General features: G+C 37.6%; 1 long non-coding RNA gene across 1 annotated transcript; it reads right to left on the bottom strand.

The window, feature by feature from the left end:
* Window positions 1-2,985: 2,985 nt before the first annotated feature.
* LOC118487398 lies at window positions 2,986-4,798 on the bottom strand. The gene is made up of 2 exons (XR_004881756.1): window positions 4,630-4,798; window positions 2,986-3,072 (listed from the first exon to the last, which is right to left on the bottom strand). It is a non-coding gene; the product is annotated as an uncharacterized LOC118487398 (long non-coding RNA).
* Window positions 4,799-19,691: the final 14,893 nt, after the last annotated feature.

Raw genomic sequence — 19,691 nt, forward strand, 5'->3', positions numbered from 1 at the left:
CAACTGATTTTGTATCCAAAGGACTTGTGAACAGCAACTGTATGCCGCAGTGTATTCCGCTTGAGCTGTTGACGTGGACACTGTTGTTTGCTTCTTGCTTTGCCAAGAAATCAACCGGTTTCCCAGAAATTGACATCCTCCTGATACCGACCTGCGATCTACTTTGCAACCTGCATGATCACTGTCAGAATATGCAATTAAATCAAAATTACTATCTTTAGGATACCAAAGCCCTAGTTTTGGAGTTCCTTTGAGATAGCGGAAGATGCGCTTTACAGCAATTTCATGGGATTCCTTGGGATTTGTTTGGAATCGAGCACAAAGACAAACTGCCCACATGATATCAGGTCTGCTGGCTGTCAAGTACATCAAAGAACCGATCATTGAGCGATAGAAGGATTTGTTCACTGACTTTCCCTGAGGATCTAAAGTGAGCTCTGTTTGGGAGGCGAATGGCGTGCTTGCAACTTTGCAGTCATTCATGTTGTACTTCGAGAGAATGTCCCGAATGTATTTAGCCTGATGAATCAGAATTCCATCCTCCCTTTGCTTCACTTCTAAACCCAAGAAGAAATTCAGCTCTCCCATCATGCTCATCTCGAATTTTGCTTTCATGATGGTTTCAAATTCTCTGCACAATGCTTCATTGGTTGACCCGAATATAATATCATCCACGTAGATTTGGACTAGCATGACATCTTCCCCTATCTTCTTGGTGAAGAGTGTCATGTCAATCGTTCCTCTGTTATACCCACATTCCAGCAAGTATGTGGACAGAGTCTCATACCATGCGCGTGGAGCTTGATGAAGGCCATAAAGTGCTTTATCCAATTTGAAATATCGGCCTGGAAAATGAGGATCTTCGAACCCTGGAGGTTGACACACGTAAACTTCCTCCTTGACTTTCCCGTACAGAAACGCACTTTTGACATCCATTTGAAAGACCTTGAAGTTTCTATAAGAGGCATACGCCAGGAATATTCTGATTGCCTCCAATCTTGCGACTGGAGCAAAAACCTCTTCGTAGTCAATCCCTTCTTCTTGTCGAAAACCCTGCACCACCAATCGAGCCTTGTTCTTGATAACCACCCTACGATCATCCATCTTGTTTCGAAAGACCCATTTAGTGCCGATAGGAAACTTTCCTTCAGGTAGATCTACAAGTTCCCACACTTTGAGTTTCCTGAATTGGGATAATTCTTCTTGCATTGCCTGAACCCAGCTGGAGTCTTGAATAGCGTCTTCGATGTCACGTGGAACTGATTGTGATAGAAAAGCTGCGAAGAGACCTTTGTTGATGCTTGCTGATTGCCCTCGAGTGCGTACTCCTTCTTCTACTGCGCCGATGACATTTTCAAGAGGATGATTTTTATTTGTCTTGTAACCTGCATTTGTCAGAGATTCGATTTGCTGCGGAAGGTTGGTGAAATGTTCGTCGACATAAATTATTGGTGGATCATCGTCTTGAGTTGGCTCATTCACATTTGCCTGTGAAGAAGAAGCACCATTGTCTTGGGTGTTCTCAGGCGAAGTGTCACCATTTGATTCATTTACGGCCATAATCGGATCAGCAGATGATGGAGATAATCGGGTGGTGAAAGGAGTCAAACCAATGTCAGACGAGTCAAACAAAGGTTCAACTTGAGCGTCATCGACTGGTTCAGGGTCAGACGCAGTTTCCGGAATTTCAAAGTTATAGAAGATCACACTCACATCATAGAACCAGTCAGGAGTGCTACCAGTGTTGGTGTAATTTCCTTCTTGAAAGTCCACGTAGTACGATTCGATCACCATCTTTGTTCGTTTGTTGTAAACACGATAAGCCTTCTGAGTGGATGAATACCCCATAAAGTAGCAGATATCACCCACAGCTTCAAACTTGACGAGATTTTCTTGAGTGTTCAACAGAGTGCACGAACATCCGAATGACCTGAAGAAATCTATAAGAGGCTTTCTTTTGAAGAGAAGCTCGTATGCTGTCTTTCCATGAGGTTTCACGATGAGCACCCTGTTCAGAACGTAGCATGCTGTATTAACTGCTTCAGCCCAGAAGATAATTGGAAGCTTGGAGTCCACCAGCATGGTTCTTGCAGCTTCAATCAACGTTCTGTTCTTGCGTTCAGCGACTCCATTTTGCTGAGGAGTTCTGGCTGCACTGTATTGAAGATGAATTCCTTTTTCTGCGCAGAATGATATGAAGGTCTGATTTTTGAATTCAGACCCGTTGTCGCTTCTTATGGACTTCACTTTCCGCTTGATTACGTTCTCTATCAGGGGAATGAATGCTTTTAACACTTCAGCAGTCTCGCTCTTTGCTTCAAGAAAATATACCCATGAAAACCGAGAGTAATCATCTGTTACAACCAAACAGTAAGAGCTTTTAGCAAGACTTTTAACACTGATAGGACCGAAAAGATCCATGTGCAACAATTGAAGTGGTGCAGAGATCGTGTTCACTGCTTTGGACTTGTGTGGTTTCTTATGCTGCTTTCCCTGGGCGCATGCAATACATTTTTCAGAAAATGGAAATTCTTTGATTGGAAGACCTCTAACTAAGTTCATTTTAGATAGTTTATTCATATTTTTGAAGTTAACATGCCCCAGTCGTCTATGCCAAAGCAGTGACTCCGATTCTGACGCTTTAGAAATTAAGCATGTCAAGTTGTCGTTTGTCTTGGCGTTTTTCATGTTGAGCACATATGTGTTGTTCTGTCTTGGAGCAGTGAGCATGATCATTTCTGCAGGAACAACATAACCGGGCTTCAGGAACAAGCATTCCATGTCATTGAATAGCACCGAGTTCCCTTTATCACACACTTGAGAAACGCTCATGAGATTATAGCACAGCTCAGGAACATAGTTGACATTTTCCAGCGTGAGGGCTTCGGACACTACATCTCCTACTCCAACAATCTTTCCTCCCTTTTCATCGCCAGCAAAAGACACGAAGTCACCATCAATAAAGCGGAAGTTTTTCAGTAGATCCTTCAATCCAGTCATGTGTCTTGAACATCCGCTGTCTACGTGCCAGATGTATTCCATGAGCATTCGAAGCCATTTCTGGAGTTTATTCTGACATACACAAATATACAAATATACATGTTAGTTTGATTTAGGAACCCAGATCTGTTTGATTTCGAATCTATCATGGTTTTGACCCACTTTGACCTCTTTTTGTTTCCAAAGATACGCAGTTGAATCAACCAGATTTTTAACAGATTTCTTAAGATAATTTAGTTACTGCGTGACGTTTGTAATAAAATCATGCTCTGGTTTAGGAAACTTTTTGGTTTTACAATGTTTCGCTGTATGTCCTAAATGACCACAGCGAAAACATCTTTTATGTCTGGGTCTTTTGGTGTGAGAAGATGATGTATGTGATGAGAGTCTTGAGCTTTCTGCTTTCTTCATTTTCTTGTCCACTCTGCTTTCATCTTCGGGAAATTCTTCATCACTGTCTGAATCGAGTGAGCTTTCAGACGTGTTGTCCTCGCTTGAATTTTGTTCTTCACTTGCTTCACAACTTGAACATTCGAAGCTTTCATCACTATTTGCTTGATCTTCAGTTGAGGTTTCTGAATGCGAACTTTCTGATGTCTGTTCGTCTTCTGTGGTAATGACGCTTGAATCTACATTATCTTGATCTTCAGTAGCGTTCTTTTCTGATTCTGTCATACCTGTTCTGGAAGGAATAAATTCGGGAATTTCCTTTGTAGGGAATTTTCCAAAACTATTCCTTTTTAATTCTGGCACAAATACAGGAGATTCACAAGCAACATTATCATCACAACACGCATAATTCAAACCATGACATTCAGACACATAAGGTTCATGATCACGGGTCTCAAATGTAGGCACATGGCCTTTACAGTCATCCACAGATTTAGTTTTAGGCACTTGGCCATTACAGTCATCCATCCTACTTAAACTATTACATTCATCCTTAACATTGTTTTTAGAACAATTCCAGACGAACCAGTTAACGGTGGAATAACTGTCGCCTGAATAACCAATTCCTATTTTTGACCCTCCGCAGTCTCCATCATCATCGCACACATCTTCTTCACACTCAATGGAATCTGCATTGCTTTTAGAACAGTTAGCAGTTGTCTCATTTTCATAAAATTCATTTTGTTCAACTGAGGCCTTTTCATTTATGAGATCATTTTCGGGATGAGGAGTAGGCATAGGCACGTAGTTTTTGCTGTGAGGCGGAAAGAAAAGTTTTCTTTCATTTCCGTGCCTATCCTTATAACCAATCCCGTCTTTCACAAACGTTGGTCGTTGGCAATTTTTGATGTCAGTAAAGGCCTTTTGACTGACATTCCATTTATCTATTATAATTTGAAGTTTGTTCTTTTCATTCAAAGCTTTTTCTAATCTTTCTGTAAGATCATTTATGATAAAATCTTTTCTAAACACAAATTCTTTAAGAGTTTGCATTTCAGCCAAAGTTGAGTTCAACTTTCTCTGATATGCAGCCTCATTTTGTTTAAGCTCGTTATTAATTTTTAAAGCTTTGTCCTTTTGCCTTTCAAATTCCAAATTTAAGAATTTATAATGTGCCACGACATCAACGCATGCTTCGGAGCATAACTTCTCCTTAAAAATGGGTGGAATACTATTTACCAAGTCTTTGTCAGCCTTCTCTTTTGATGCATCTGCTTTCATGGCTGTAGCTTGAGCTTTATCCTTTCCTTTCTCAGCATCCTTTTCAGTTTGATCACCAGACTTCACTGAAGGCAGAATACCTTTCAATCCCTTGTCAGCATCATTGTTTCCAGTTGGGATTCCAGTTGTCTGCTTCTCAAACTTCCTTGCAGATGACTCACTTGAGATTTTGGCCATCAGGGCTTTGCTGACTTGTTCCTTAGCTTCAGTGATCTCTTCGCTCCAATCATAGTCTTCAACAACTAAAGCCTTTGGCGTGCTGGGAGATGCGTTGCTTTTGTTCTCTTCAACAGTGATCTGTTTAACAGCAGGAGTAGTTTCACTGTTTCCCTCTTTCAACAACGGACAGTCACGCTTGAAGTGTCCAAGATTCTTGCAGTTGTAGCATCTCAGCTTGGACTTGTCAAAGCCAGCTTTTCCAAGACCCAATCGCTTGCCTGTCTTGTCTTGAAATTTCTTTAACCTCAGAGTGATCATGGCCATTTGCCATTTCAGATCCATTTCTTCCATATCATCTGGATCAACCTGATACATGTCTTCGGTAGTAAACATCTCCTTCTTCAGTTCCCCAGACATTAGGGCTTCATAGCTGCTCAGAAAAGTGTTGAAGAGAGCCACATTCTCAGTGGAAACTTTCAATGCTTGAGTATCAACAGTGATAGTCTTCTCGACAAGTTGTGGGGCTTTAGATGCGCTTGCGGAAGCATTTGCGTAAATTAGGTCAGAAGCTTGTGGAGTGATGCCCCCTGAAGCGAGAAATGCTACATTCTTCAATCCAGCTGAAGATTGAGTTGCTTTAGGTTGATATCCAGCAGTGTTCATCTCTCTCTTGTTAACGTCCATTTCAAATGCCCTTAGGGTGTTGATCAAATCTGACAAAGTAACAGGATTAGGATTGTTGAGGAAATCCTTCTTGATCATCATACATTGCAGGCTCCATTCCTTGGGGAGCGAATCAAGCAGTTTCTTTATTGCAGCACGATTGGTAACAGGATTTCCTGCTTTCTTCATTTTCGTCATCATGTTTAGGAAGCGGCTAATGTGATCAGACAAGCTTTCTCCACGGACTCCGCAAAACATGTCGTATTGCTTCTGAACCATATCTCTCTTGCTTTCGATCAGTTCTTCATTTCCCTCATAGTACTCGATCAATGCATTCCAGAGTGCATTTGCAGTTCGGTGTTCTTCAAACATGTTGCAGTCGTTTGTTGATAAGGCCATGGTTAGAGCGGCGTGTGCACGACGATCACGTTGAATGAGGGCCTTGTCTTCGTCAGTGAAGGTAGTAGCATCGTTGTTAGTAACTACCGCATCTCCTCTAACTACCGTGGGAACGTGAGGTCCGGCGGTAACAGAGAGCCACAGATTGTAATCCGTATACTCGAAGAACGATTGAATGCGCGTTTTCCAAGTGCTAAAATCTTCCGCTCCTTTCAACTTTGGTGGGCGAGTTGTGGTTCCAGTTTCGAGTTCCGCTTGAGCGATTGGACTTAGTTGATTTAGCGACATTTTTCTTTGTTTTTGACAAACTAGTGCTGAACAGATTTAAATACGCCGACAGAACCTTAAATTCGCCGGTGAGTAACGATGACAGATGATCTTCGCTGACTGGTTCGCTACCTTCGCTGATAAGCTGTGGATCCTGCACGAGCAATCAACTTATCTACGCTGACAAATCAAACATAAACAGAGTTAGGTTAAATTTGCCGGAAACCGTGATAGGAACACTGTGATTCGCTAGCACGGTTCTCGAAGTCGCCTTCGATAATTTCGCTCAAGGGACAAATGGTGCTATTTCGCTGATGATCAGCAAATTCGCTCGAACGATAGTCGGCGAATTTGTTGATTATGCAATAAAACACTTAGCGATTTGAATTAGTTCGCTATATTCAACGCCAAGATCGCTGTATTCAAAAGATAAGTTCGCTGTATTCAAATATTCTTTGTTGTCTTCAAGATAATTTCGCTGGACAGAGGGTTTAACACGAACTAAAACCCTCTAATCACTCAAAAACAGCCCAAAAACCATGTTTTGATGCACCAAAATGACCAAAATGACTCCCTAATCAAGTATTAACAACAACATATCGATTAAACACACCAAATCAATCCATTTTAACCCCAAAAATTTGAAAAACCTTGAAACTTTGAAAAACCTTCAAAACAATGAAAAATCTCAACAAGAACACAACAACCAAGAGCACAAAGGCTCTGATACCAAATTGTAGATCCCAAAACGTATCCGGATCACAGTGGTTGGTTGTTTTAGTCCAAAACACCTATTGATTAAGTGTTTGAACTATGAAGAGTCAAGAAAGATCAAGAATGAAGATGAAGCTAATGGATTGATGAATACAACTAGTGTTGTATTTAATCCAAACAGTAAGATATAGCAATGAATAACCTTGGAAATCAGATCTAAGCACAATATGAATGTAAACAACACTTGATTCCACCAAGAGCCAAAAGCTTGAATAAGTTACAATGCTTGGGGTATTTATACTAGCCTCCTGACTTGCCAGCAAATTTATAAATTTGCTGGAATCTTAACTACACTAAGTCAGGAATACAACTTCTAGATAAATACAAAATAACCCCCTAAACATTCAAAATGCATACAAACTATTATCAAACTAATCCAGCACAAGTACCAACGATCTCATAAGCTCTAACATATCTTGATTATCTTCTTCTAGGATTACCTTGTTTACCTCCTGAGAGGCAAGTAGAATTAAGATTTCTATATCCCATTTAGGGTTGTATCTTTATGAATCCCCAAGTCGGCTAGTACCATCATTGGATAATTCGAAACCCAATTAAGTAAGTTTTAAAATAAAGGATTCATATAGCCTAACTCGATATCCTGAAGAAATCGGTATCGTTAATTAAGAAAGACGGTTCATTTTGCTTATGCATGAAATACCGCAACCCAAAATAGGCAACAATTAAGAATTTCCATCAGTTGCCCAGGATCGTCGACTGTTCGACTAACTGTGAGAATTAACTATCCCTTAGGATTAGTCTTAAGTAATGGTTGGAATAACCATTTCACAATTAAGATAAGCTTTTCTATAATAATTGATGTATAAGTATCAAGGCTACTCCTTTGGGGACCTTGCTTAGATGGAATGTTGATTATCTATTGTTAAAATAGAAGATTGGTAAGTCCAATCATCCGGTCTGATAGTTGCCTTGGAAACAACGAATAAGATCAGGCAAATCCATGATCATCTGTAAGATTGCCGGTTTTGGCAGAAAAATCAAAGAGTTATGAAAATAGCAACCCTCCTAAGTCCTTGATAAGGAATAAGGTTCAACAAAGACATCACTCTGGAAGGGTGTGCCAAATTAATAAGTATCAGGCTAGTTAAGCGCTGATTATATATAAAAATCATTCGAAGGAATCGAATGTATCAGAGATCATATAACTCATGAGCTAAAAGCCTATTTAAGGAGCTTGGTGGAGCTCGCGATGTATTACACCCTAAGGATTAAGGGATATATTTAGCCAATAAGTCAAGAGGCACTATCACATAACGGTTGAAAGACTTGTGAGATAATGATAAACCCGTATCGAATGCGGATCCAAGGCGCAAAGATTTTCACGTCAAAGTAGGTGGAAAAGTGTCACTTAAGGTATCGCCCTGGAAAGGGGCGATGCGATTTGGTAAGAAAGGCAAGCTAAGCCCGAGATACAAAGGACTTTTCGAGATTGTCGAACGTGTCGGGTCAGTCGCTTATAAGTTGAACTTGCCTGAAGAACTTAGCGCTATTCATAATGTGTTCCACATCTGTAATTTGAAGAAGTGTTTCGCGGGCGAATCACTGGTTATACCGCATACAGATATACACATAGATGAGAGTTTGAAGTTCGTGGAAAAACCATTGTCGATTGAGGATCGACAGGTGAAGAAGCTTCGAAGAAAGCATGTGCCTATCGTTAAAGTTAAATGGGATGCCCGTAGAGGTCCCGAATATACGTGGGAAGTGGAATCCACGATAAAAGAAAAATATCCCCATTTGTTTCAGTAAATCTCTAGGTCGAGATTTCTTTTAAGGGGGTGAGGATGTAACACCTCGAAAATTTACGTCCAATAATGTATTGACACGTGTCATAGACTTTGCATATGCAAAAACAAACTTTAGAGGGACTAAAGTTGACAAACGGTGAAAACTATGGAACGTAAGGGTCCAAAGTGTCAACAATGGATAAATAGACTCTATAATAACCCTACATAATGTTTATAACCTTAAACGGATGGATCATGGATCATACGAAGCGGAAATTGCACAAAAGTGAGGAATTACAAACTATAGGGGCTAAAAGTGTCAACATGTTGAACTTATACCTCTGAGTGAACTTTTGGCAGACCCGAAGCTTTGTAATGCTAAAATATACTCACTAGAATATGTGGTAAAAATTTCATGAAGTTTCGTTATCGTATGAGAAAGTTATGGCCAAAACCGTACTTGAGGGGCTAAAAGCGTCAACGTCGAATTTCATGGCTTTTCGGGTGAGCGCAAAGTTATCCGAGGACATTACCATGTTGGTAAATGTCCCAAGGTTCTTAAAAACCAAGTTTGGGGGTTTACGAGTCAAAATAAATAGCCGAAACCTCGCGTGCAAAGACAGGGACCAAAGCTGCCATTTTTAATCAAAGTTTGGCAGCCCCAGGTGCAGAATTCGCGATCAGCTGCTGTTAAGTCCGAATTTTTGAGTGTTTGACAGCTAATATCACCTCCCTTATGCACCAATGGATGGACATGCAAGTATAGACACATGTAGACTCCTTACAACATCTGATTTCCTTTATAATTCAGATCAAAGCTCACATTTTGGGCACTTGAATTAGAGAAACAAGAACATAGCAACTATCAAAATTTCACAAGGCTTCTCCAGGGATAATCTGATCGACAAGGCAGCCTCCAAGTGTTTTCTAGGCTTCATTAGGACCTTTGTAAGCATTCATATCATTCTATAATTCGTTCTAGCTTTGATTATTAGCAAAAAGTCAATCTGTTGTTCATATAGTTTGACTTTTCGATTAAACGAGTTTGGCTCTGTCATTTCTCAAATTGAAACCACTTATAAGTTGGTATTTATGTGGGAAACAAACCCTCAAAAGGGCATTCTCTGATTCCCACTCTAAGCATGCTATTTGTCGAGTCAAAAATGTTCTTAAAAAGTCAACAGAAATCGTTTTTGCGAAATATAGCATAAATGGTAATGTAGATGACATATAATCAGTTTGATCATCAAAAATAACTTATAATGAATATAAGAATGTGTTTTATCATAATCAACTCGACAATCTTTAGTATAAACTCGGATCGGAACCGAAAGTCTTATAAAACGGCTTTTTCGTTGACTCTCGATTCGGATCCATGCATGCATGTTTGAGATCTGTATTAGAGTTTATTTTGAGCCATTTTTATTTTAGTCTAACTTTCTGGAATTTTTGCATCTTGAGTCTATGCTTAACCGATTCATATGCATGTTTCCGATTATGCTTAAAAGTTGACTATTTTGCCCTTTTTGATATAAAACATGATTTTTGGAAAAGTTAAAGAGTAGAAATCTTTATTACTAATTTATAAACTTGCACCGAAAATTTGAGATCAGTTGGTGGTCCAGATTTTGAGTTATGGCCGATAGCGTAAAACTATATCTCTATGTTAAATAAACGGCGCATTTAGCGTATAACCTATTTAAGGCCACTTTTCGATATAAAACTTTTTACCCACTGATGTTATATAATATTCTGGGATTTTTGAAGATTTTTATTTAATTTTTGGCTGAACGTATCATAGGTCGCTAAGTTAATTCGGTTAATGCCGGTTTTGACCGTTTAAGCCATAAAATGAGTTTTATACATCCTTTTGACCCCAAACCTTTTTCTACTGATTTTATTTGTTAAATAAAGTATTTCAAGTATTCTGGAAATATAAAAATCTCAGCTTTCTTTTAAAGACCCGGAAACGGCTCTAAATCGCATTTTTAGCGTTTTTACCGCATTGTATGCGTTATACCTATATTAAACATATAAAGATTGTACCTACTGATGTATTTAGCATATTTTCATATAATAACAGTAAGTATAAATGTTTGAACTCAGATTTCCAGTTTTGGCATTTTTAGCCCTTGTGAAATTACCAAAATACCCCTACGGTGCATAGTTTGATTTTAAATGATAAGTTTTGTATACGGGTCATACCCTACTGTTATAACATGTCAAATTAAGTATATTTACTGTATAAATCAGACCCGTAACTCAGATTTCCAAATTGACTCTTTTATAATCTCTTAAATGACCAAAATGCCCTTCTAAGGCATAAATTGAGTTTAAAATTATTCGGGGCATAATAGAACATAACTTACTGATATTATATCATATTTAGAGCATATTATCTCAGGGAACTTGCATATGACTCTTTTGCCTAGCCGTGACGCTCTTTAGCGTTCGGTTCGGTTTATGTGACTAGTTTGCATAAATTGACCGAAACGGGTCAAACGTTATCATTTTTATCTCAAAATCCAGAATGTATTTAGTATACCCATATTATACAAGTATTCAAACTTGTCGGGTATAAATCACATTCTACCCGGTCTTTCGCTTAATCGTGCGCTTGAACCGTATCGTCCTTAAAACTAACCGGTCTAAGCTTAGGCTTAAATAAAGACCCGTTAGGAATCTAATAGGTTATTATAAACCTCTGTTCCAGAATAGGAGAACCAGTAAAAGCTATCTGTACTTGCTTGGTGGTATACGGCTGAGATTGAATTTATATTTAGCTCAGGTAAATACATTTTGACTTATTTTCCCTATACGGGCTTGGGGGTACGGTATATAGAATACCGCTTGATCGAGCGTTCAAATCTTGCACCCCTGGGTATGCAATTGGAATAGTTTGTCCGACTCGTTTAAACAGTCTTGTTTTACTTTAAGCATTTGGGGGGTTATTGACCGTGTCCCGGATATCCTTGGCATTATCTTACGAGATGGCCACGACCAGAGCACGGGGTGTAGGCGTACACCCGTCGTGTATAACTCTTTAATGTGGTGTGTCTACTAATCTTTAACCCGGACAGAAGATCCCGGGCTACCAAACGTACGAGTAGCATGTAATTCGTTCACAAGTTTATACTGCATAATTATCCCAAGTTATAAAAATGTTTTATGCCATGTGCATTTAAATAAATTTTCAATCATTTTCAAAATGAGTCAGTTAACTTGTATTTACCAGTGTAAACTGACGTATTTTCCAAAAGGTTAAGTGCAGGTACTACACGTACTAGGCTGGCTGTCTCCTAGAGCGTCCACAATAGTCTCGCAAGCTCGGACGACAATAATTGTTGAACAATTATCTTATTTTATTTGATCCGCCTGTGGATCCGTTTCAACTACATATGATATTTATTATTACATTTTATTTAAAGTTGAAATGAATCTATTCTGCTTCCGCTGTGCATTATTATATTGTGTTGTTTGTCTATGATGACGCCAACCACGTCACCTTACCCCACACTGGGCCCACCGGTGACACGTGGAGATCAGGGTGTGACAACGATGGTTGGAGTGGTGATGTTTAACAGGTGCTGTTTCCGTCGACAGAACTGCTGGAAGCCGGATGACAAGTGGTGGTTACATGGTGGTCACGGTGTGGTTGTCAATGGTGGTGATTTGGGTAAGGGAAGGAAAGTGGTGTTGATGGGCCGACACCATAGGATGGAGTATTTTGCTGGTCAAGGTCAATACATGTATCCGTAGTATGTAAGTTGACCTGGTTTTGTCGCTTTTGGACTATGCATGAAGCTTTTTAATCAAGATATAAGAAGTTAGTGTTTTCTTTGAATTCGCAGTCAGATTTCTACTTTCAAGATTTTACTGGAGAGGTGGCAATTTCAACTGGTATCTCTAACGGGCCAAACGTATAAAATAAAAAATATTTAGACAAACCTTTTTCTAAACCAAGTTATTTGATAAGTTATATTATTATTGATTGCTTATAAAAATGGTTAAGCTTTTTGGGTCAACCAAACATGGTCCGGTCTGTTTCAACCTGTGCCAGAAAAATATAAAGTTTTCGGTGTTGAGTCGTTACTCAACCTCCCTATTTTGCAACCTCTATTGTTCAGTTTCGGATAATAATGCATTATAACTACTTTTGAATTCAGAAAAAGTATTAGACATTTGTAAGCGAAATAAACTTAAGTTGATTATCGCACACATAGGTTACATGTTTTAAACTTATATGCAAATCATTCTTCTTCCTTTCAGTATTATTATTTTCGGCTCATGGGTCAGAAGGCCCTCAGTGCACTGGAATGCATACCGTTGTCGCTTACCAACATGGTGCACATTCTTTCCTCTCATAAGAAATATTCTACTGCATATTTGTTGAATTTTTTTTTTTTACTTTTTGTCTTTTTTAGGATATTCTACTTGAAGAAGTTTTTACGAGTCAGGGCAGAATATTGTGCAACGTCGTGGTGTCATCTTACTTAAGTAGGACTTATAAAAGGCATTTATGAAGTCAATGCATTGTTGAAGGTAACTCCCTAAGCCTAAAGTGGCATATTTGCCCAGTAACCTTTGTATCAAGTTGAAACTATAGTGGAAGTTATTAATAGGTGTGTTTCATTCGTTTATAATACTTACACATTAAATGTTTACTGGGTTGATGCTAGGGGTCTTAATCGGGTCGAGTTAGTTGGGTTTTGGGGTTTCGAAAATGTAATCTAACACCGACCCAAATAAGCTCTGTTCAATCGGTGTTCGGGTTTAACGAATTGGTCAGTTTATTTGGGTTGTTAAATGGGCTGCTAAAAGTCTTCATAAGTTTGGTTTAATCATGCTGTGTATTGTACTTCATCTTATGGAATGAGTAATAAGTCGACAACCTGAATTTTGACTTCCAATTTTGAATCTAATTATGACTTTGATCCACTGTTCCATCTGGTTTTAGTTTTTGATCCAACTCTCTTTAAATTTGAATAGTTTTGTTTCTACGGAAGTCATATTAATGTTTCTAGATGAGGTGTTTGCAAAGGCTGCTGGCGGATGAGATGTAGCATGAATTTGTGGAATAACAGATTTAACTGTGAGAATAAGTTGTAGTTAGACTTGTAAGAAATTCAGTTTAAATTGTTGTTGATAACTTTGATATTTTACCCTACACGTTGCAATGGTATCAGTACAGTACTACTGTCACCTGGTGTATAATAATATATATTAATGGATTGGTTTCATATTCAAGTTTGGAAAATAAAATGGATTGATTACATGTCACAATCTTCAGTTTAACGTAAATGGATTGATTTTGTATTTGACTTTGGTATAGTAAATACAATAATACCATAATAACGGCTAACTAAATGCATACATAGGAAACAACGATATTAGTGTGAATCGTCTCAACTCTCAGTGCATGATTTTTTGCTTATTTTATTCATTAAATAATGCTATTATAAGATATCGACTTTTTTATCACTTCGAAATAAGAAAGTATCATATTTTATCTATATGTTGATCTTATTTCCTCATAATTGCATCACAGGAATGGACCACATTACAATTGATTAGGGGTCCTGCTCTATGAAGAGGATTCATGTCATCTAGAACCGTTATGGGATTCTTAGCTGATGTTTATGCAACTGCGGCTTTTGAACCGGGAAAAATACATATTATTGCAGATGAAAGGATATGTATTCACTATTCATACTTGTGAGCTATGTAATTTTTTTTAACTTTTGTAATATTTTATTACATTTATTTGTTTTTTCAGGTTCACGGAGCGGTTTCTGATCTTCCAACAAAGATTGCCAAGGAGCTCTTAAATAAGTACCTACCACCTGGAATACTATGACAAAATATACCAAGGTAAACTATATTCAGTTTTTAAATATCAGTTTCAAAAGCGCGAGGTGTTATGAAAAGTGCGAGGCGCTCTTAAATAAGGACTTACCACATGGCAATACTATTACGCCTTTTACTTTTCATTTTGATTTTGGGTTTCCAATATTAGGCTTTCTTGAGTTGTGAATAATGATTAGAGAGTTGAAAATTTTTGTTTGGTGCAGAATTGTTGCTGTTGGGTTTACCACTTAACTTAGTTTTTTGGTTCCAAATTTTGCTTGCTCGACTTTTATGCTACGCATAACTTGGTTTCATGTTTTGAAAAAGTTGTTTAACTTGGTCAAACGCCAGCCCCAACCCCGTCTCCATGGATGTTAAAATTATTTTGGGCCCTCGACGAGACAAAAAAAGCGTAAAAAAAGACTAGGCTGACATTCTAGACTTTCTAATATGATGAAATTTGTACAATGATTTTAGCCTGTTTCATCTTTACTAAGTCCATGTAAAGCTATTTTAGAACTGATGATATTAAATATAAATATTGGTAGCGAGTTGTTCGTATATGCTCATTATTTGTCCGTCTATGTTTCATTATTTTTTACTACAAATTATCTGTAATGGTCTCATGACCTTTCTCTTGCGTGGCAACCATTGTTGAGCAGCTTGCGTTTTAGGTATGTGGTTCTTCAAAAGTTTTGAATATAAGGTTTGCTTTAGTTGAAACCTGAAAAATAGTAGTCATGAAAAATGGTTGGGGTCAAGGGAGTCAAGTAACTGGTCAGAGCAATTGCTTTTAGTATAGGTTGGGATAACCCCAAACACCTTTTCCCATTTAAAACAAAAATGGACGATTGATTAATACAATATCGACACTATTAGATAGTAATCTAATTTTTTGAATAAATGATTTGTTAGAAGTTTGGTGTGAATGGAAAAGTCTCAAGTGGTAAAACCACTTTGTCCCACATTGGAGTGGGAACAAAAGGAAAGGCAATTTATAAGGTGAAACCTTATCTAAGCCTTTGAAATCTTATGACATGTTTTACCACAAGTCCTACCCGCGCGCGCGCAGGGGGGGTGCAAAAAATGAAACCGGATTTAGTTGAACTCGCGCACGTCCTGCGGACACGAATGCAGCTGCCAAAACCCGGGTCCTCGTGAGGCAGTTTTTGCACTCAAGACTCATAACCGTTTTTTTTAATTTAATGAGATTTAAAACTGAAACTGAAATGATTATTCTAGATTGATGGTCATTAAAAGGATATTATTATCAGTTTCAAAACTGATGTAGTAATGTCATTTATTCAGTTTTAATCTCTGCAATGATGGCTAGAATTCGGTTATATTTTTGTGCCTATAAAACCAGATCAAACCGATCAGTTTAGACACACAACAACACAGCTTCTTCCTCTCTCTCGCAATCTCTGCAAACAGCATCTATCCGGTTTCTTTTCAGGCAAGTGTTCAAGTCCGGCAGTGCGCGGTGCTGCTTCGAACCGGCGTACCCTGGGGACAGACGACGAATCTATTTAAGGGAATTGTGTCAAACACAAGCCCGGTTCACTCGTTTATTATTTCTGCATTTTATTACATTCTGTTATTTTTGTTTCTGATTGGTTTTGCAGTTCTGATCAGTACTAATTTTCTAACATGATTAAATAAGGAACTTCCAATCCATATGACCCATTTCCTTTTAAACTTTATAATTTGGTTCTTGAATAAAATTATCACATTTGTGACGCATCAATGAAAATAAATGAAAAACTGTTAATACAACGCATCACTTGAGGCTTTTTATACAATTAAAAATATTTGAGGCTTTTTGTGGTGTTCTTTGAGCTGCGATTCTTGCGCTTCAGATTTGAAGTCCAACAGATCCGATTGCCGATTGATCTCAAGATGTTTGGCGTATGACCGGTTGTCTATGATGTCTCCGGTAAATTCTAGCTTTCTATTTATTTATCCATAGGAATGCAGTTGCTAAGGCTACGTGAGCATATACGTAAGTTGCTTACCATTGAAGTGAGAGAAGTCTACTTTGAGCTCTTTAAACCAAATAACTTTGTATATGCTATTTTTTTGTTTTATTTTATTACTCTGTTAAGTTTATTTACTATAATATTATTGTCACTTTTTGTGCTCATTGTAAGTGCCATAAAATCTTCCAACTTGTGCTGCTTTTTGTGCTTTGATGGAAATTACTAGCCTAATTAAGGCATCAACGCGAGTGTAAATTCGGAAAAGAACTTCCCCAATCGGTTGTGGAATTACTTTTAATGCGTTCTGGTGCGTAACTTAAAGTTGTAATAGACATGGCTATCATGATGTGGACAAAGGGTATGTGGTTATTCTAATGCATGCATGCTGGTGTTATACAATTTTACAAATAATGTCTTTATACAGACTGGCTAGAACTTTCTCATTTTTTTCCCTTTTTCTAAATATGGCCTAATACTAAACTTATCACTTATGAACCAGGTATGTGATAGTCGATGAAGCTCACAGGTATAAGGAGGCATTTGGATGCAATGCAGGTCTTTTTTAAGAGGCTACGCCGGTTTGGTGCTCTTGAGTGTTTCCATTTTTCCATTTGTAATGCTAGGTCTTAAACGATGCATCAACAAATCCATATGAATTCAGTATTAATATGTTTATGATATTAGTATTTATTTTGTTTGTATTCATGTATTTCAATTATTTAGTGTACTCTCTATCATTTCCGTTAATATTTCAACTCAACGTACATATAATTAAAATATTTACGTCAACAATGTTAAAGTAGTTATTTTTCTTATTAGCCACCCATGTAACACACGGGTACTTAGACTAGTTGAATAATATATGTTATTTAAATGTAAAGTGTAGGTTCTTTTTCTTCTTAATTTTGATATGATTTGGGTTTACTTTTTTGTTTTTGCATAATTAAAACTTTATAGTTATTCAAACATGCCACAAATTTTCTAATGTATTTAATGAGAATTATTTACTTTATCAGTTCATTGGCTAACAATGTAAAAATAATTGAAAAGTTTTCTAAAGAATTGATGATTACGACAAGAGTTGTTAAGCACTTACAAGCGAGTTGGGTATTGATTACTATAAGCAAGCAATTGCAAGCTTTGGAATGACTATCAAGGTACATCTACTTGTCTTATTATGCTTTTACAAACAAACAATTTTCATTATTCAACTTGTATAATACACAAGATTATAATGGGGGTAGTGGTTTATTGGCAAAGTTATAACATAGTAAGTATAATATAATGGGGGTAGTGGTTTATTGGCAAAGTTAAACATATAGGTTTGTGAGGGGAGGTCTTGAGTTCAAATCGTACAGACGATAATAATTAAAAGCAATTTGTTGTAGGAAAAAAGAGTATAAGTTGGGTTTTGAGATGAAGATCATGGATGAGAGGAAATGCCGATATATAGTTGAGCCCGGTAGTCTAAGCCCTAGAATGAGATTATCGGAAGGCCTAATATGTGTGGGGTGGGTGGTTTGGGTTGTTTTTTATTTATAAGAAGTTTGGTGGGGTTGGACTAGGACCTTTGTGATCCCTATAGGTTAAACTTAACGTCAAATATTAGCTGGGCAATAAAAGCTATTTTCTGTCCTCATATTCATCCCATAATTATTTTAATGATTATAGATTATGTTTTAAGAAGAAATATATAAATACTAGTCAATTAATAATGAAATAAGGGTGGAAGAAGTGCTCCCTAAATGGGAATGGTAAATATTTTCTCTAACCAATAATGTCATGTCATGTTAACTCCCCACTTCACTTCTTATTTTACACTCAAACACTAGAGGTATGGCTGTAAACGAACCGAACGAACACGAACAAGGTCATGTTTGTGTTCGTTCATTAAGGAAATTAACATGTTCGCGAACTGTTCACGAACGCATACCGAACATAAGTTTATGTTCATGTTCGTTCGTTAAGGAAATTCAGTTGTTCACGAACAGTTTGTGAACACTGGTCTCGAACACAAACGAACGCAAGCAAATAAAAAAGAACGTAAACGAACATTTAACTTGAAAATAAAAAGTTAAAAATATTGTTATCCTTAAACATTGGATATAAGTAGTTAAATACAACCATCAAATGATAAATCAAAACACAAGAAGTCTAATACACCACCAAACGATGAATCAACTTTAACTAACTTAGACATAATTATCCTCAAAAATGTCTTAGCATGTCCAAATTTTAGCTAACTTAGAAAAAACAGGGTTTCAAGTTTTCAATATGTTTAAATAAAAGGTTTATTATTTATTATTTTTTAATATAATCAAACGAACACAGACGAACGTAACCGTACATATTGCCGAACGTTCACGAACGCGATCGAACGAACGAGACCTATGTTCGTGTTCGTTCGCTAAGCTAACCGAACGAAATTTTTTGTTCGTGTTCGTTCGTTAAGCTAATCGAACGAACATAAACGAACTTCTCTCTGAACGGTTCACGAACGGTTCGCTAAACGTTCGGTTCGTTTACAGCTCTAACTAGAGATGCTCAAACACATGGAGAGTGGTAAACATTTTTTTAAAAAAAAATTGTGATTGGTTAAAAAGGGTGGGACACACCATTAACCCCCTCTCTCTCCTCCATCTGTTCTCTTCCACGCATCAGTGAATACTCACCGCCACAACCCCTCCCCACTCACTGATTGAAGGCTAGCAGCACCTTCCCGCATGGTAAAACCCACTCCCCGAGTCATTCCCTGGTTGCACTCCTTCCACCCTAATTAATAAGTCGGGCAAATGAAATTCAAATACAGGTTTTGAGGAAGACACGTCGATAACATTGCAATTGATTATTATATAAAAAAAACAGTTTGACCAATTTAGAGAATATTTAGATTGTATTTTCATGTTGACTAGGTGTATTCGTCGTCGCGCGTTGCGCAACATTACAAGTTAGTTTCATCTAGTTATGGTTGCAAGGGTTCGTCATATTAATAACAACCTGGGATTAATTAAGCATGATGTTGTTTATAGATGCATCTGTTGTTTATAATTTAAAGAATGTAGCATAAAAAAGTTCATGAGGTGGAATATGTTCATCCAAACACTACAAAAGTCAATGTTCATCAATTGGAACATAAGCAAATATGTTTTTATCTTGCTTTATGATCTACAGAGAGTGACATGGC

This window comes from Helianthus annuus, chromosome 15, assembly GCF_002127325.2.
Source record: "Helianthus annuus cultivar XRQ/B chromosome 15, HanXRQr2.0-SUNRISE, whole genome shotgun sequence".
NCBI classification, from domain to species: Eukaryota; Viridiplantae; Streptophyta; class Magnoliopsida; order Asterales; family Asteraceae; genus Helianthus; species Helianthus annuus.